The 16,972-nt window shown below is 38.7% G+C and overlaps 1 pseudogene; it reads right to left on the bottom strand.

Moving 5' to 3' along the window:
* Nucleotides 1–227: 227 nt before the first annotated feature.
* LOC114042442 lies at nucleotides 228–14,899 on the bottom strand (annotated as a pseudogene).
* Nucleotides 14,900–16,972: the final 2,073 nt, after the last annotated feature.

Raw genomic sequence — 16,972 nt, 5'->3', positions numbered from 1 at the left:
GATGCTTTGTTTTATTTAAGGTGATTCCAAATCTTTATGGTCTTGTATTGCGAAGCAGCCTTATTTACTATAGCTTAATTTAGTTTTGGTTCAGATTGGTTTAGAATGATACAGAGTCTCAGGTTTGATAGTATGTGTGTGTGTGTATATATATATATATATATATATATATATATACACACACATAATATTTATTATTACAATAGTAAAATAGGATTAAGGTTAGCAAGTAGAATAGAGTTAGAGTTAGTAAGTCCCAATAGGTAACAATATAAGTCTCAATCAATAATAACTTAGCAATCTTACCACAATCAAACACAGATCTCAATAAATAACAACTCAAGTCACAATCAGTCACCACAGTCAGAAGAATCAACTACATCTGGATCATGTAGCTGGGGAGTCCCAGGTTCAGCCTTGAGAGTCCCAATGGGAAAGTCCCAGGCTACACATCTGTACCAGGGGAAGACTCCAAAGATGGCTCAGGGCTACCTTTAATAATTCCTTCTAACAAAAAAGGCTTTTTGACAAAAATACATGACCTGTAGGAAAGAAGCTGCTCTCAAAACTATCCTTGAAAGCATTCCTGTTTAGGAATGCTCAGTTGCTGGAGGGGTCGCCAGCCCTTCCTGGGAGCAAATACCATTAACAGTCCTTCAACATCTAGCTAGGAATAATATTAACATGAATAAAGAGTCAGGGTCAAATTGCAGGCATACTGAGAGAGGACAGAATGTCTTTTTTAATTCACTCATCACAGGTCCACAGTGGCTACCCAAGTGAATATGAGCAGAAGCAGCACCAGCAACAGCAGGAACACAGCTCAGATTATGATGTATTCCTCAAACACTGTCAACAATTTTCTTTTTACTTGACAAAAGTTATTTATTTCTCACACATTTTTAGAAATTTTATTTTTGACTGGACTCAGATTTCAAGGTGTAGGCTCTCAGGGAAGACAGTCAACGTCTCTTAGCGATCTGTTCCTGTAGTTTTTCTTTAGCCGCCTTCATTCTCTTGGTCAAAAGCTTAGCATCTTCTGCTGCTTCTTCCTTGTTCTTCTGGGTACGTTGCTTCTTCAAAGCAATGTGTCTACGTTTCTGCTGCAAAACTCGGGGAGTCACCAGATGCTGAATTTTAGCAGCCTTGGTCCTGGGTTTCTTACCTTCCTTGTTGAGAGGCTTTCTCACAATATACTGCCGGACATCTTCTTCTTTGGACAAGCTGAAAAGTTTGTGGATTCTGCTAGCTTTTTTGGGCCACAGGCAACGAGGCACGGTCTTATCTGTCAGTCCTGGTATAGCTATCTCACCTTTCTTCACAATAACCAAGTTGAGGACGCTCAGGTAGGCATTCACAATGTAGCCCCTAACAGATTTACGTTTTCTTTCTCCAGTTCTTCTGGGTGATAGCAAAAATGGCCCATGCTGAGCAGCAGGCGGACATGTCCGTGAGCCAAAACACCCTGCTTCATGGAGAAGCCTTGTTTGTCATTCTCACCACTGATACAGACCACATAACCCTTCCGTTCTTCAACCAGAGCATCAGCAGAAACTTTAGTGGCCATCTGTTTCTCATAAAGTCGGCAGCTTTCTCTCATCATCAAATTCGATGAGTTTCTGACAGTCAGAGGCTGGGAAAGAGATGCTGAGCTTCATCTCTGCACAGCCGCCCACTCCAGACCTGCCATGGCAAAAGAGCTAGCACTGTCAACAATTATTCATCACACATTAGGCTCAGGATCCTCTGATGGCCAAGAGGTCATCCAAAGTGTCTTGCATGCCATATGCCCAAGGATCAAAGTTAATACTAAGGATCTCTCAATACCACCATTCACTCATTAGTAACCTCTGGCTGAGCCAACACATCCTTTCCCTCCCTGAAGACCCATGGGGGGTTAACAATAAATCTCTGCCCTTTTAGAGGCCTCTACAGAGGGGAGGGATATTCTTTCCTAAATAAGGACTCTCTGAACTGTCTCTAGGGACTCAGAATCACAGTCCAATCAGCTTGGAGATCTTCCCACAATTCTTACATTCATGAGAAATCACTCTAGTATGAATTATCTGATGGATATAAAGTAGTGTCCTTAGTCTAAACTTGCCTCCTACATTACATTCATAAGGTATGAATTATTTGAAGTTCATAAAGATCTGATATGTGCTAGAAGGCATTCCCACATGACACACATTCATAAAGAATTTCTTCAGTATGAATTCTCCAATGCACAATAAATGCGGCTTCATCCTGAAGGCCTCCCCATATTCACTACATACATAAAGTGTTTCTCCAGCATGAATTTTGGATTTTGCAATGGAAGGCCTTCCCACACTCCTTACATTCATGAGAAATCTCACCAGGATGAATTCTCTGATAGACATAAAGAAGTGTCTCCACACAAAGGCCTTCCTACATGCATTACACTCTTAAGCTTTCTTTTGTGAACAAATTCTTTGGTGTCTACTAAGATGTATCCTTATTCTGAAGATCTTCCCAATTCATTACATTCATAAGGTTTCTCTTCAGCATGACTTCTGTGGTGCAGAGAAAGTAGTTTCTTCCTCCTGAAGGCCTTCCCACATTCACTACATTCATAAGGCTTCTCTCCAGTATGAATTCTCTGCTGAACAGCAAAATGCTCCTTGCTCCTAAATGCCTACCTATGTTCATTACATTCAAAAGGTTTACCTGCAGTAAATTCTCTGCTCTCTCAAAGAATGAGGACTTGATTAATCCTGCCTTTTTAACCTTTTCCCAATGTTCTTAGTTGTTCAAAGGTTTTAGAGCTGTTCTCTTGCCTTCTCACTTGAGAAGACTAGTCTCACTAGTCACTGAGAATCAATATATCTTATCTGAAAGTATGATGACTCAAAGGTAACATATGTAAATGAATTGACTAAGTATGAAAATACCTTCAGGGATGAATGAACCCTTAACTCTACATGGATGACATTTGAATGGAATAAGATTATTCAGAAAAAAAACAGATGACTCTTAAGAACTTGCAAATGTATCTCAGGTGAAAACAGGAAGGGGGAAAAAAACTGAATAGAAAGAAAACAGATAATTGAGTTTAGAGTGAGGAGGAAAAATGGATACATGAAGTAAACAGAATAAAGAAAAAATATGGGGGGGGGAATGTGACAATTGTTGACATAAATTTCCTCTAAAAATCCAACATGTCTACTTTATAAGGAATTGATTGAAATTTGTAGGAGTAAGAGATAGAGGTATTTTTGACAAGAGAAATTACTAATAATTACCTGAAACATTACTCAAACTCTGGTAATCAAAGAAGTAAAAATGAAAACAATTTGGAAGTAGCAATAGCCACCAGATTAGCAAGGATAACATTAAAATGATAAATTTTGGCAGTTATGTGGAAATAGCGAACTTATTAATCTGTTGATGCCATTTTTTTCTGAAAAGGAAGAGTAGTTTTAGCTACAAGTACAAAACTTTTCATATCTTTGGACCAAGGGTCCTACTACTTAGTCTACATCCTCAAAAGGTTACCGAAAGCAAAGAAAGCACTCTCTGTAAAATTTTCACAACAGTTTTTTGTGAAAGAGCAAAATAATGAAAGTCTATAGTTGCAATGATGGGGTTATGGCTAAAAAAGTCCTGTCTCATAAACATATTAATTTGCCTTTATAAACATAATTTCAAAGCATAAGGAAAAACAGGATGACACATAACATGATAGACTGAAGAAAGGGGAATTAGGTGAGGATTATTTTTAAAAGTAGCAGCAAGGCAATATAATCATAAACACAAAACACAAGAAATATCAGACAAAAACTCACAAGCAAAAAGAGTACATTACTGAATACCTTAAATAATGTGCTTATTTTAAAAGAATGAATTCATGCAAGTGAGGCAGGAGAACTAAGATGATCTTCAACGAACAGAAGAGAAATAACTGCCCTGTACTGAGGCAACAACTTTCTTTGAGAGTGGAGGTACATTTCAGTAAAGAGATACATTAAAAAAATAATTTCTTGAGGTAAAAAATGAAGTTTAAAAAGTTTCAACTCCTCTCAACAGCCTGAGAAGCTTTGATAGATTACTCTGTTCAACTCTGTACAAGAGTTTGGACCTAAAATGACCAACAGATCACTGTTTTGCAATGACCCATCTGCTTGGTTTTTATGTAGTCACCTGGACAGCTGCTTCTTGGAATATCTGCCTCTGGCATCCAAGATGTTTCCTTTCTTTCCAACTGGGAAATCACATTTGGTTTGGAAACTGAAAATCCTGGTCATTGAAAATGAAAGTGCTAGGGAGTCATTGCAGAGTTCCATCATTGAATTGATAGAAGAAATACTCCTTCAAACTCTTAATAATAGAAAGGTAGGAGAATAAGGGTGCTGGATGTATTTTATACCACCAAGGGCACTATGTTAGCTGATTTTGTCTGAAATTTTTCAACCATGGGGTGGGGAGGTTAATCGGCTTGCTGGAGAGAGAAGTAGGGCTTTTTCTTTCATTCATAAGGTTTCTCTCCAATATGAATTTTCTGATGCAGAGTATGATATTTCTTATTCTTGAAGGCCTTTCCACATTCACTGCATTCATAAGGTTTCTCTCCAGTATGAATTCTCTGATACATTATAAGGTATTTCTTAATCCTGAAGGCCTTTCCACATCCACTACATTCATAAGGTTTTTCTCCAGTATGAATTCTCTGATGCACAGTAAGATTTCCCTTATTCCTGAAGGCCTTTCCACATTCATTACATTCATAAGGTTTCTCTCCAATATGAATTTTCTGATGCACAGCGTAATATCGCTTATTCTTGAAGGACTTTCCACATTCACTACTTTCATAAGGTTTCTCTCCAGTATGAATTTTCTGATGATCACTAAACCCTGACTTAACCCTGAAGGCCTTCTCACATTCACTACATTCATAAGGAAAATGTAATTCTCTACATTCATTAGGGAAAATGGGGGAAATAATAGAAAAAAAAAGGCAAAAAAAGACCTTTTAAATTGTAAAGGAAAAGGGAGAAGAGTGACAAAGCTTGAACCACACTCTCACGTGGTTCAAACAGGAAAGAATATACACAAATGAGAGAGGATTCTGGGCAGGTGGCAGAGTAGGTCAGAAAACTTTTGGCTCTCCAAATTTCTTCAAAAAAAAAAAAAAGAAAAAGAGCACAGCCTCAGAGGGAATGTAGAGCAGCAAAAATAAACAAAGATCAGGGTAAAGCAGTAGTCCACCTAAGACAATCCAAGAAGTTCCCAAGAACTACTTGACCTCCAGAAGTGGAAGTTCAGCCTGAGTGAAGTACAAACATCTCTAGGCCAACTCTTCTGAATCTACAAACAACGAGCCCTGGGGGCAGCCGGATTGGGAGGAAGCTTCAGCCTCAGAAGCTTTCACCTCATGGACAGTGTGGGGGTCTGAAGGCTGAGCAGGAGAAGGCTGACAGGTGTTCCACTGTCAAGAGATGCCAAGCACAGCTGTGCTGACCAGACATATCCCAGAGGCTGCGGGGAGGAGCTGCACTCACCATGCCTGGGGACAGGGCACAGACCCTGCTGGCTGTGGGCCCTCTCAGGAGAGCGGAGTCCCTGGCTTCAGTTCCAGGGCAGAGAGGACAGTTGTAGTTTGCAGCCACCAGAGGGACCACAGGGAGCAAGCACATGTGTGGGACAGCATAGCTAGGGCCCCTAGCCATGGCTTAGGAGTGAGAGGACAGCCTAAGGTTGGGCCCCAAGACAGACCTCAGAAAATACCAGTAAGAAGGACCTGAGACTTGGGGCATCTTACCTACACCTTGGGACTAGAACTTGATTATACTAATAGCTGCTAAAAATAAAATAAAATAAAATAAAACAAAATAAAAATGAGTAAGCTACGGAGAAAAAACCCAACCATAGATAGGTACTATGGGGACAGGAAAGATCAGGGTTCATATTCACAGGAAGATAATGGAGTAAAAAAGCTAATCCTTTTTCAGTGAGAAATGTCAAATGGTCCCAAGCACAAAAAGAGTTCTTAGAAGAACTTTAAAAATCAAATTAGAGAGATCATGGAAAATTTAGAGAAAAAAAAAACCAAGAGCAATCCAAGAAAATTATAAAAACAAAGTTAATCAACTTGAAACAGAGAATGAAAAACTTAAGTAAGAAAATAGCTCCTTGAAAACTAGAATTGAGCAAGGGGAAGCTAATGACATTTTAAGACACCAAGAAATAATAAAACAAAATCAAAAGAATGAAAAAATAGAAGAGAATGTGAAATATCTCATCGGAAAAACAAGGGATCTGGAGAACAGATCAAGGAGAAATAATATAAGAATATTTGGTCTACCTGGAAGATATGATAAAAAAGAAAACACCTTGATACAATATTACAAGAAATTATCAAGGAAAATTGCCCTAAAGTTCTAGAACAGGAAGGCAAAGCAGAAATAGAAAAAATCCACCAATCACTATCTGAAAGATATCTCAGGACGAAAACTTACAGGAATATCATAGCCAAGTTTCAAAGCTCCCAGTTTAAGGACAAAATGTTGCAAGCAACAACAATTTAAATATCATGGAGCTACAATTGGAGGTGCACAAGACCTAGCAGCTATTACAGTGAAGGACCATAGGCCTTAGAACACTATATTTCACAGAGCAAAAGAGCTGGGGTGACAACCAAGGGTAACTTACCAAGCAAAGTTAGTAAAATCCTGAATAAAAAAAAAATGGACATTTAATGAACTGAAAGACTTTCAGGTATTCGTGGCAAAAACAGCAGAACTTCATGGAAAATCTGACATATGAGATTCAGGAGAAATATAAGGTAAAGATCAAAGACCAATTATAAGGGACTCAAAAAGGACAAATTGTTTACTTCTTATATGTAAAAATGTTATCAGTACTCTTATGACTTATTGTTTGGATAGTCTGAAGGAAAGGCTTGGGCTGAGGTGTGTCTGATGTTATGTTTCTCAAAATCAATATAGAGAGATAAAAAGGAGTACTTATCTTATAAATGAGGCACAAAAGGAAGAAATAGGGGCAGCTAGGTGGTGCAGTGGATAGAGTACCAACCCTGGAGTCAGGAGGACCTGAGTTCAGATCCAGCCTCAGACACATAATATTTCCTACCTGTGTGACTCTGGGCAAGTCACTTAAACTCAATCACCTTACCAAAAAAAAAACAAACAAAACTGATACAGAAGAAGTAGGGGGGAGGGTGGGACTTTACTTTCATTGGGAATGGGTAAAAGATGGAACATATATATATGTATATATATATATATTATATATAAAACACTTTTAGACACACATACACACACATATATATATTTATATATGTATATATGTATAAGAGTTTTTTTTTTTTCAGCCAAGGACAAGGTTTATTAGAACATCCATCACATTGGGCGAACTCTTAAGGAGTCTGAACATGGGCAAGCAGTGGCTAGATTTTAAGAATCTAAGCATCTTAATGGAGACAAGATGGACCTTATATACAGAAAGACTGTGGGAGGGATCCAGGAGTGGCCAAGTAGCCTATGAGGTAATATCTAGGAGTGGCCTAGTAGTCTATGAGGTACCAGAATTCCAGGAAAGTGGAGCCTAGGTGGGACCAAGGGTGGGAAATGGCCTGGGTCCATAGGGAGGCAAGACAGTGCAGGGCCAGGCTAGGTCAAGGATAACAGAATTGGGGGATTGGGTATAGCTACGATGAAAGGACAGTTGATGGGATTATAGCCCCAGGCTAAAGCCAAGAGATTTGGTCATGTGGGAAAGTCCAGGGTTTTTCCTTTCTGGGGCCCAGATCCCAACCCCATCATTCCCCCCTCAAACAAATGGGAACCCAAATTCTTTTGGGGTAAGGGGTAAAGGTCTCAACTTCTGAAACTGCTTCCTGCTGGCAAGGAGCGTAGAGCTGTCCCTGCCTCAAGAGGGTCCCAAAGAGGAGGTTGACTGGAACAGAGCCCAGGCTGCATCCAGGGAGCCATGGGGGGACATTGGTTGGTACTCGCTGTTTGCTACCAACTGTAGGTGAATGGCCTGTAGTCTAGAAGACATAAATCTGACAGAAAAAACTGTAGGGCCCAGATATAAAGCAGGGACTAGATTTAGGGCCCAACTTTGAGAGGATAAAACATCCTTAGCTCTGTCTGGATTCAGATAATTAAGATTTCTAACCATGTAGTATCAAATCCACCTCATAGCCAGACTGAGGAATAGCCAGGTGGGTAACATTCCCTTTCAAAGGAACATAATGGGGAAACTGAGCCAGGAGGATCCCATCTTAGACTGAGGCTAAAATTGTCCTCTCAGCTTTTCCCGATGCTGACTTCCCACCAGTATCATCTTCTCTGAGTAGCTTGTGGCATTTCTCTCAGACGGTGGATTATTGTCAATGGATTATGACCCATCAGACAACTCAAAATAAAATTCTATGAGCTTTTACCTCAAACAGCAAGTTTTACTAATCACAGCTTAGGAAAAACTTTTCCAGGATTTACATCTCAAACTTAAATATGTCCTGGTGTAAAAAGCCAATCATTAGAGATTTCTATACACCGGCAAATTCTCAGCAAGCCATACATAACCCAAACAAACTTTTTGGCTAGTTTACACATTAAAACAATAACCAACAATAGCTAAATTATTTTAGCAGTAACCAAATTATGCAAAGTTGCTTGACAGAACTGATACAGAAAGTTCACCAATTTGAAACTTGAAACAAACCCATTACCAATCAGGTGACTTCAGTTTTGTTAAATGCACTTCCAAATTACTTTGCACAGAGAATCAACATCTCATTATTAACAGTTAAAACTACAAATTTAAAAGAGCATGCTTACCCAAGTAGAAGGCTAGCTTCTTTACCTTAAGCAGGATGTGCTGAACCTGGGTAATGCTTCCAAGCAAAGATTGCCATAGGGCCCAAAGCCATTGCCAGGAGGGCCCATGCCATAGCTGCTGCCCCTCCCTCCTCTTTCCTTTCCAAGGTGGGAGAGGGCGAAATCAAAGGTGTTTCAAAACTCCCTAACGATCAATCACAAAACCTCCAGAATATGCCAAGATATTTTTAGCTGTTCTAACTTTCCCTGTAACCTCCATGAAGGAGGATTCAGAGGTGCAGAGGGAAGGGAGTAAGTAAGCCTCAGGGAACCAAAAAGCAACTGCAGTTTTCCCCAATTCCCTAGCTCTGAGGGGATTCATATACTTCTGGATAGGACATCCAACCTTGTCCTCTATGCTGTGGAAGGTGTACCCAGGTCCATGGCCTCAAACCGACCCAGTGGACCGAGAGCCTGAGAGCGTCAGGCCCAGTGTTAGACAGCCTCGTAACTGTCCACCCAAAAAGCACCTCCAAGTCTTGGTGCTTGCAGAGCAACTCCAACTGCACAGCAAGAAAGGAGGGAAGGGGGCAGGCTTACACACATTCCAGTCTTGGCTGGAGAAGAACTTGGGGTTAGGCAGTTTCCCTGTACAGGCCACCAAAATGATCGGTTTAGGGGTTCAGGGGCCCCAAAATCACAACACATGGGCCCTGCATGAAAGAATTCGACCCAAGCCTTCTCTCAGCCAAAGACAAGGTTTATTAGAACATCCATCATATTGGCCAGACTCTTAAGGAGTCTGAACATGGGTAAGCAGTGGAAAGATTATAAGAATCTAAGCAGTGGCTGGATTATAAGAATCTAAGCAGTGGCTAGATTTTAAGAATCTAAGCCAAAAGTTTTCTAAATTCAGAAAGAAATAAGAGGGCAAGGGGATGAGGGTAGGTAGTTTAAGGAATAGGAGGGCAAGGTAGCAGGTAGAAGTAAAGTAGAAGTATGGGGGCAGCTAGTTGGCACAATGGATAGAGCACCCGCCCTGAAGTCAGGTAGGACCTGAGTTCAAATCTGACCTCAGACCAAACACTTGACACTTACTAGCTGTGTGACCCTGGGCAAGTCACTTAATTCCAATTGCTTTTAAAAAAAAAAAAGAAGAAGTGAAGTAGAGGAGTGAGGAGGGATACGGTAAATAGAGTAAGAAGGATAGTGAGGAAAAATTGCAAGGAGGAAAATACAGCACAATTCATTGAAGCTTAGAATGTGAATGGGATGAATTTACCCATAAGACAGAAATGGACAGCAGATTAAAAATCTGTCATGTCTTTGGATAAGGGAAGAATTTATGATCAAAGAAGACACAGATGACCACAGGAGGTAATATGCATAATTTCGATGACATGAAATTTAAGTCTTTACATAGACAAAACCAAAGCAGAAAAATAAAAAGGCAAGCAGCAAAATGTTAACAGTTTTTACCACAAAATTCTCTAATAAAGGTCTCATTTGTCAAATATATGGGGAATTGAACCAAACTTATAAAAGCCATTCCCCAACTGAAAAATAGTCAAAGAAATGAAAGCTATCAATAGTCCAGTGAAAAAATGTTCAAAGTCAATAATACACAACAATCCAAATCACAATGAAGAGACACCACTTCACACTTTTTAGATCCTGAGATGGCAGAAGGGTTGTCAGAAAAACCTAGAAAAACTTGCAGGAACTGAGGCAAACTGAGCAGAATCAAAAGAACACCCTATAAAGAAACAGCAATACTCTAACAATAATTAGCTGTGAAAGACCTGTCTACTCTGATCCATACAATGATCCATGAAAACTACAAAAGATTCATGATGAACAGTTAAAAGAACTGAAGAACTCTGCTGCAGACTAAAGCATATTTTTTCACTTGCTTTTATTTTTCTTACCTTCTTTTTTCTTTGTAACCTGGCTAATATGGAAATGTTTTGCCTGACTTCACATGCCCATTGCTCACATTCTCTAAGTAACCTCTAGCTCAGCCAGCACATCTCCCTCCCTAAAGGCCCATGGGAGAGTAACACTAAATTTTTGCCCCTTTAGAAGCCTCTGCAGAGGAGAAGAATATCTTCTTCTCCCAGGGAGCCTAAATACTCTCTGAACTCCATCTAGGGACTAAGAATCACAGTCTAGTTAGCTGGGGGATGTTCCCACACTCCTTATGTTCATGAAGAATCACTCTAGTATGAATCATCTGATGGACGTAAAGTAGTGTCCATAGTCTAAAAACCTTCCCAAACAAAAGATTTCTCTCCAGAATTAATTCTTTGATGCTGAGCAAGTTGTGTCTTCAGGCTGAAGGTCTTCCCACATTCACTGCATTCGTAAGATCTCTCTCCAGTATGAATTCTCTGATGCAGTGAAAGTTGTTTCTTAATCCTAAAGACCTTCCCATATTCACTACATTCATAAGGTTTCTCCCCAGTATGAATTCTCTGATGTACAGCAAGATGATTCTTGCTACTGAAGGCCTTCCCACATTCATTACAATCAGGAGGTTTATCTCTAGTAAATTCTCTGCTCTCTGAAAGGAAGAATAAAGAGCTGATTAACCATGCCTTTTTCCCCCTTTCCCAAGGTTCTTAGTTGCTCAAAGGTTTTAGAGCTGATGAATCTGCCCCCAGCCCCAATATTCTAACTTCCTTAAAGGCCTCACTGAACAGCAGGTATGTCCTGATTTAACCACCTAATCTGGCTTTAACCACACCACAGGCCCCCAGACTCAATATAGCCACTGGCCCTAGCTAGCCACTTCCCCTAGATCCAATTCACATATTCGAACAGGTGTATTCTTGTACTCAGCCAAAATCACATCATCCATTTAGTCCAAGACAAGCCCATGGTACCTAACTATCCATTTTGACTAGACAGGACCATAAAGCTAGCCAATCAGAGGGCAGCACAACCAGGATGTTTGACTACCGAACCATAGAAGGGAACCCTCTCCATTACCTAATCCCTTAACAAATCCCTCCTGCCTTTTTAATATTCATCATTGCATCTTTACCCTATAAAAATCCATCTTGCTTTCTCTGAAGTTCCTGGTTCCTCTTAGAACCCAGCCCACTTCTGAGGGACATCAATCCTCAATAAATGCCAATACTTGGATGAGAGGTGGTCTAGGTCTGAATTCTTTGATATTTTTATTTCCATTATTTATTTATTTATTTTTTGGTGAGGCAATTGTGGTTAAGTGACTTGCCCAGAGTCACATAGCTAGGAAGTATTAGGTGTCTGAGTTCAGATTTGAACTCAGGTCCTCCTAACTCCATGACCAGTACTCTATCCACTGTGCCACTTAGCTGCCCCTGAATTCTTTGAGATGGTGTTGCCACAACACACCAAGAAACTGCAACAGAGCTTTTCTCTTGCCTTCTCACCTGATATGACTAGTCTCACTAGTCTTTCACTAAGGATCAGTTTATCTTATGTGAAAGTATGAAGACTCAAAGGTAAAATATGTAAATGAATTCACTTGGGATGAAATTACCAGGAAGGATGAATTAACCCTTAATTCTACTTTAAGTGGTTGACATTTGAATGGAATAAGACTATTCAGAAAAAAACAGATGACTTTGAGAACTTGCAAATGTAGTCTTACCAGATGAGCTTAAAATAGGAAGGGAAAAGATTGAACAGAAAGGAAATAGAGAACTTAGTTTAGAGTGAGGAGAAGAAATAAATACATGAAATAAAGAGAATAAACAAAAAATGTGAGAGGGAAAACATCACAATTGTTGCCAGAAATTTCCTCAAAAAGTCCAACACATCTACTTTGTAAGGAATTGATTAAAATTTGTAAGAGTAAGACATACAAGTATTTCTGACAAGAGAAATTATTAATATTGACCTGAAACATTAGTCAAAATCTGGTAATCAAAGAAGTAAAAATGAGAACTGACAGGTGTCAATAAATAGCCATCAGATTAGCAAATATTCTTTAAAATGATAACTTTTGGTACTTATGTTAAATTAGCTACTTATTAAACTGCTGCTCCCATTTTTTTTAAAAGTAACGTAATAATTTTAGAGCTGTACCTTCCCCCCTCCCAACATGGAAAGTCTCTAATATTTCCTCCAATTAGAAATCAGATTACCTAACATTGTATTATTTGCTTGTAATTAATTGGTCCTGTTTGATTGTTTTTAATGTATGAAAGTACATCTCCCGCATATTCAGGTCCAGACCTAAGTTAAGAAAGGGGCCTGGTCCCACTTTGTTGTGCAATTACCACATAAGGGTGCTGAATGTACCTTACACTATCAAGGGTACTATGTTAGCTCATTTCATCTCAGATTTTTTTTTCCCAACCAAAACTATTCATATCATTTGACCCAATGGTCCTATTACCAGGTCTACATCCTCAAAATATTACTGAAAGTAAAGAACTCTCTCTAAAATGTTCACAATAGCTTTTTGTGAAATCGCAAAATAATGAAAACCTGTAAGTCCAATGATGGGGTTATAGTTAAACAAGTCATATGAACACATTATTGTGCCTTTACAAATAATATGATTTCAAAGCATAAAGAAAAACAGGATGACACATAACATGACAGACTGAAAAAATGAGAATTAGGTTAGGATTAAATATTTTTAAAAGTTACAGCAGCAAAGCAACATAATCACAAAAACAAAACAAAAGAAAATATCAGAAGAGAAATGAGAAGCAAAAAGAACACATTACTTAATATCCTGAAGTTTTACTTTAATATTAATTAATATTAAATAATTAACTAAATTGATGTTGATTGAGTTATTAAATAGTAACTAAATATTAATGTTTTAAAATTTACAACAGAGGATGAATTCATGGAAGTGAGGCAGGTAATACCTGCTTAAGATAATCTTCAATGGACAGAAGAGAAATAACTGCCTTGCACAGAGGCAACAACTTTCTTTGAGAGTGCAGGTACAATGCAATAAAGAGATACATTAAAAAATGAGTAAGTTCTTGAAGTAAAAAAATGAAGTTTTAAAGTCTCAGCTCCTCCCAATAGATCTAAGAAGCTTTGATAGACCACTCTGTTCAACATTATACAAGAGCTTTGACCTAAAATGACCAACAGATCACTATTTTGCATTGACCCAACTGCTTGGTTTTTATGTAGTTACCTGGACAGCTGCTTCCTGGAATGTCTGCCTCTGGCATCCAAGACGCTTCCCTTCTTTCCAACTGGTAGATCACATCTGGTTTGGAAACTGCAAATCCTGTTCATTGAAAAGGAAAAAGAGCTAGGGAGTCATCTTGGAGTTCCATCATAGAACAGATAGATGAAATATTTCTTCCAACTCTTAGTAGAAAGGTAGGGGAATAAGGGTGCTGAATGTACCCTACACCATCAAGGGTACTATGTTAGCTCATTTCATCTGAGATTTTTTTTTCCCCAACCAAGAGAGCCTTAATGGGCTGGTTGGAGGGAGAAGTAGGGATTTTTTTTCTTTTTTTTTAGGTGGCAGAGGGAGAAGAAATTACTTTTTTTTTTAAAAAAAAAACATCTATAAAACATAATAAAAGAATTCAAAACCAGTTCAAACCCTCAAGTAGGCACGCTAGGAAGACCTCAAGGATAGTACAAAGGACCACTGAAGGATATTCTATATTATGGTAGAATGGATTACTGAGTAGGATTTAGGAAAAAATAGTTCATTTGACTGCTTAGACGGTGGGAATACTGTGCATGATGAAACCTACATTGGGATTAAAAAGAATATCTTGGATTTGAAGCAACAGAGAGGGGAAGATACATCCTCAAGGATAACAACAAATCAGGAAATCAATTTCCAGGCATACTAAGCAAAGACCTTTTTTCCTGGAAACAGGTAGCACAAGTCATCTGTCTCTTGGCTACAAAAGGATTAGGAATATTTTCCTCTTGTACACCAGAGAATAACTGTTAAAATCTTGAAAGCTGTCATAGCATATATCAAGACTCCAAGACACCAAGGCTTTTCTTACCCAAAGAGACCAAATTCCTATAGTTCTCCAGCATCACATCCCTGTACAACTTTTTCTGAGATGGGTTCAATTGTACCCACTCCTCTGGGGTGAATTCCACAGCCACATCCTTGAATGTCACTGATTCCTGAAACACCAAAAACATTCGTGCTTACCCAGCTATACCTCTAACTCTTATAAAGTTCAAATGAATGTAAACTGCTTGCCAGCACTGTGAGGGAACTGAAGGTACCAGGACAGCAAGTGGTACATTGAGGCAATTGAGTCAACCATACTAACTCCATTTTGTGACTCGATACCAGAGGTAGCTCAGTTCTTTTTCTGTTCAATTATAGGTGAAGTCCAACTTCTGTCTTGTGAGAATTGAATAAATTGTGGGAATTGAGAGAAAACCTTATTGCATTGTTTGAAATTAGCCCTTTGTGGCTGGGAAACAAGACCACCTCTACCTGCTGTTTAGAGACCCTTAACAAAGGACTGAGGTTATGCTGACCAGAAACCCAGTCAGATATAAAAAGTGATGTAAGGAGTTTTCTCACAATTGAACATCTCAAAGCAGCTTGTATGTCTTACCTGAAAACTGACCCTATGCTGAACAATTAATTATTGTTTCCATGTTCCTTTGATAATATACAGACTCTTGGGGGAGTGGGACACCATTTTCTGAATTCAGGGAATTGAACCTGTTGCCTTCCCCCTTCCCAACATGGAAAGTCCCTAATCTTTCCTCCAATTAGAAATCAGATTACCTAATATTGTATTATTTGCTTGTAATTAATTGGTCCTGTTTGATTGTTTTTAATGTATAAAAGTACATCTCCTGTATATTCAGGTCCAGACCTAAGTTAAGAAAGGGGCCTGGTCCCAGTTTGTTGTGCAATTACCATGCACTGTTTAATAAACTGATGCTCAAAACACAAAACATTTGTTTCCTCAGTCATTTCATCTTTCATTTGCCACAAGGGATTGTTTCATTTATTCATTTGTTTCCAGTACCTGCCTGTTATATAGCAGGCACTTAAGAATTCCTGTCCCAGAAAGAATTGATAAATAGAAGCATGTATAGAATGACCTTACATCGGGGGTGTGTGTGTGTGAAAATGTAGCCATCTCTAGGGTTGAGGATGGAAGGGAAAAAAGGAAATTTATATAACTTTATTATATATTTAAAATGAAAAGCAAGTTGTACATAATAGATTTTCAATTTCATATGCAATCACCTTTTTTTAACCATATTATATTTTAAAAATGCTTGTTTTGTTCATTAAATTAAAAATTAAATGAATAAAAATTTTTACAAAAGAATTCCTCTCCTATTAATTTGTAAACTTCTTAAGAGCAAGAGCCATTATGGCCATCTTTTGTATCCTCTGCACTTAGCAAAGTGCCTGGCACTTTGTAGGTGTTTAATAAATACTTACTGTTGTAAATGGTTCCAAAGATATCACTTTTAAATGTGTGTGGTGTTCTGCTGTTGTTTTTTTTTTTAAACAATGTGCACCCATGGCTCCTACTTCTGCACTCTGAGCTCAAGCAGTGATACGGCTAATTCCTTGTCTACTTGCTGAAATAAAACAATGAAAATGAAAATAACTGAAGATATACTGTATTCCTAAGTCTTCTCTTCCAGGCTAAATAAGCCTAGTCCCTTTGACCAATTAGCCTGATCTCTTCACAAGCGAGACAGTTCCCTTCCTCTTTTCATCCAATCACTATGCTTCTTAAGATGTGGTGCTCCGAAATGACCATGATTGTGTTCAATGTTCCTGGAACCATGAGAGCAAAGGCAAGCATGGGGGACTACAATCTCCTGTAGCAGCATGTGAAAACTTTTTAGTGCTGAAAAGGGTGTTAAAGGACCATGACTTTCCAGTTCATATATTTAAAGCTGGAAGAGACTTTAGAGTCCAGTTTTCTCATTTTATACGTTAGGGAAGTGAGACCCAGAAAAGTAAAGTGACATGCTTAAAGTCAAAAGGGGAGTAAATGGTGGCTCTATACTTTGAGCCCAGGTCCTCCTGGCTTCAAATCTAGAGTTATTCTCACTGCACCCTTTCTGTACAACCAGACCAAGGTCATTACTGAGTTTTTACACAAAAACATTCACAAGAGCACTCTTTGGGGCAGCAAAGAATTGGAAACAAACTGAATTCTCACCAATAAAGAATA

The sequence above is a fragment of the Vombatus ursinus genome, unplaced genomic scaffold (assembly GCF_900497805.2).
Source record: "Vombatus ursinus unplaced genomic scaffold, bare-nosed wombat genome assembly UNPS02014459.1, whole genome shotgun sequence".
Taxonomy (NCBI): Eukaryota; Metazoa; Chordata; class Mammalia; order Diprotodontia; family Vombatidae; genus Vombatus; species Vombatus ursinus.
This window is presented reverse-complemented; position numbering and strand designations above follow the sequence as displayed.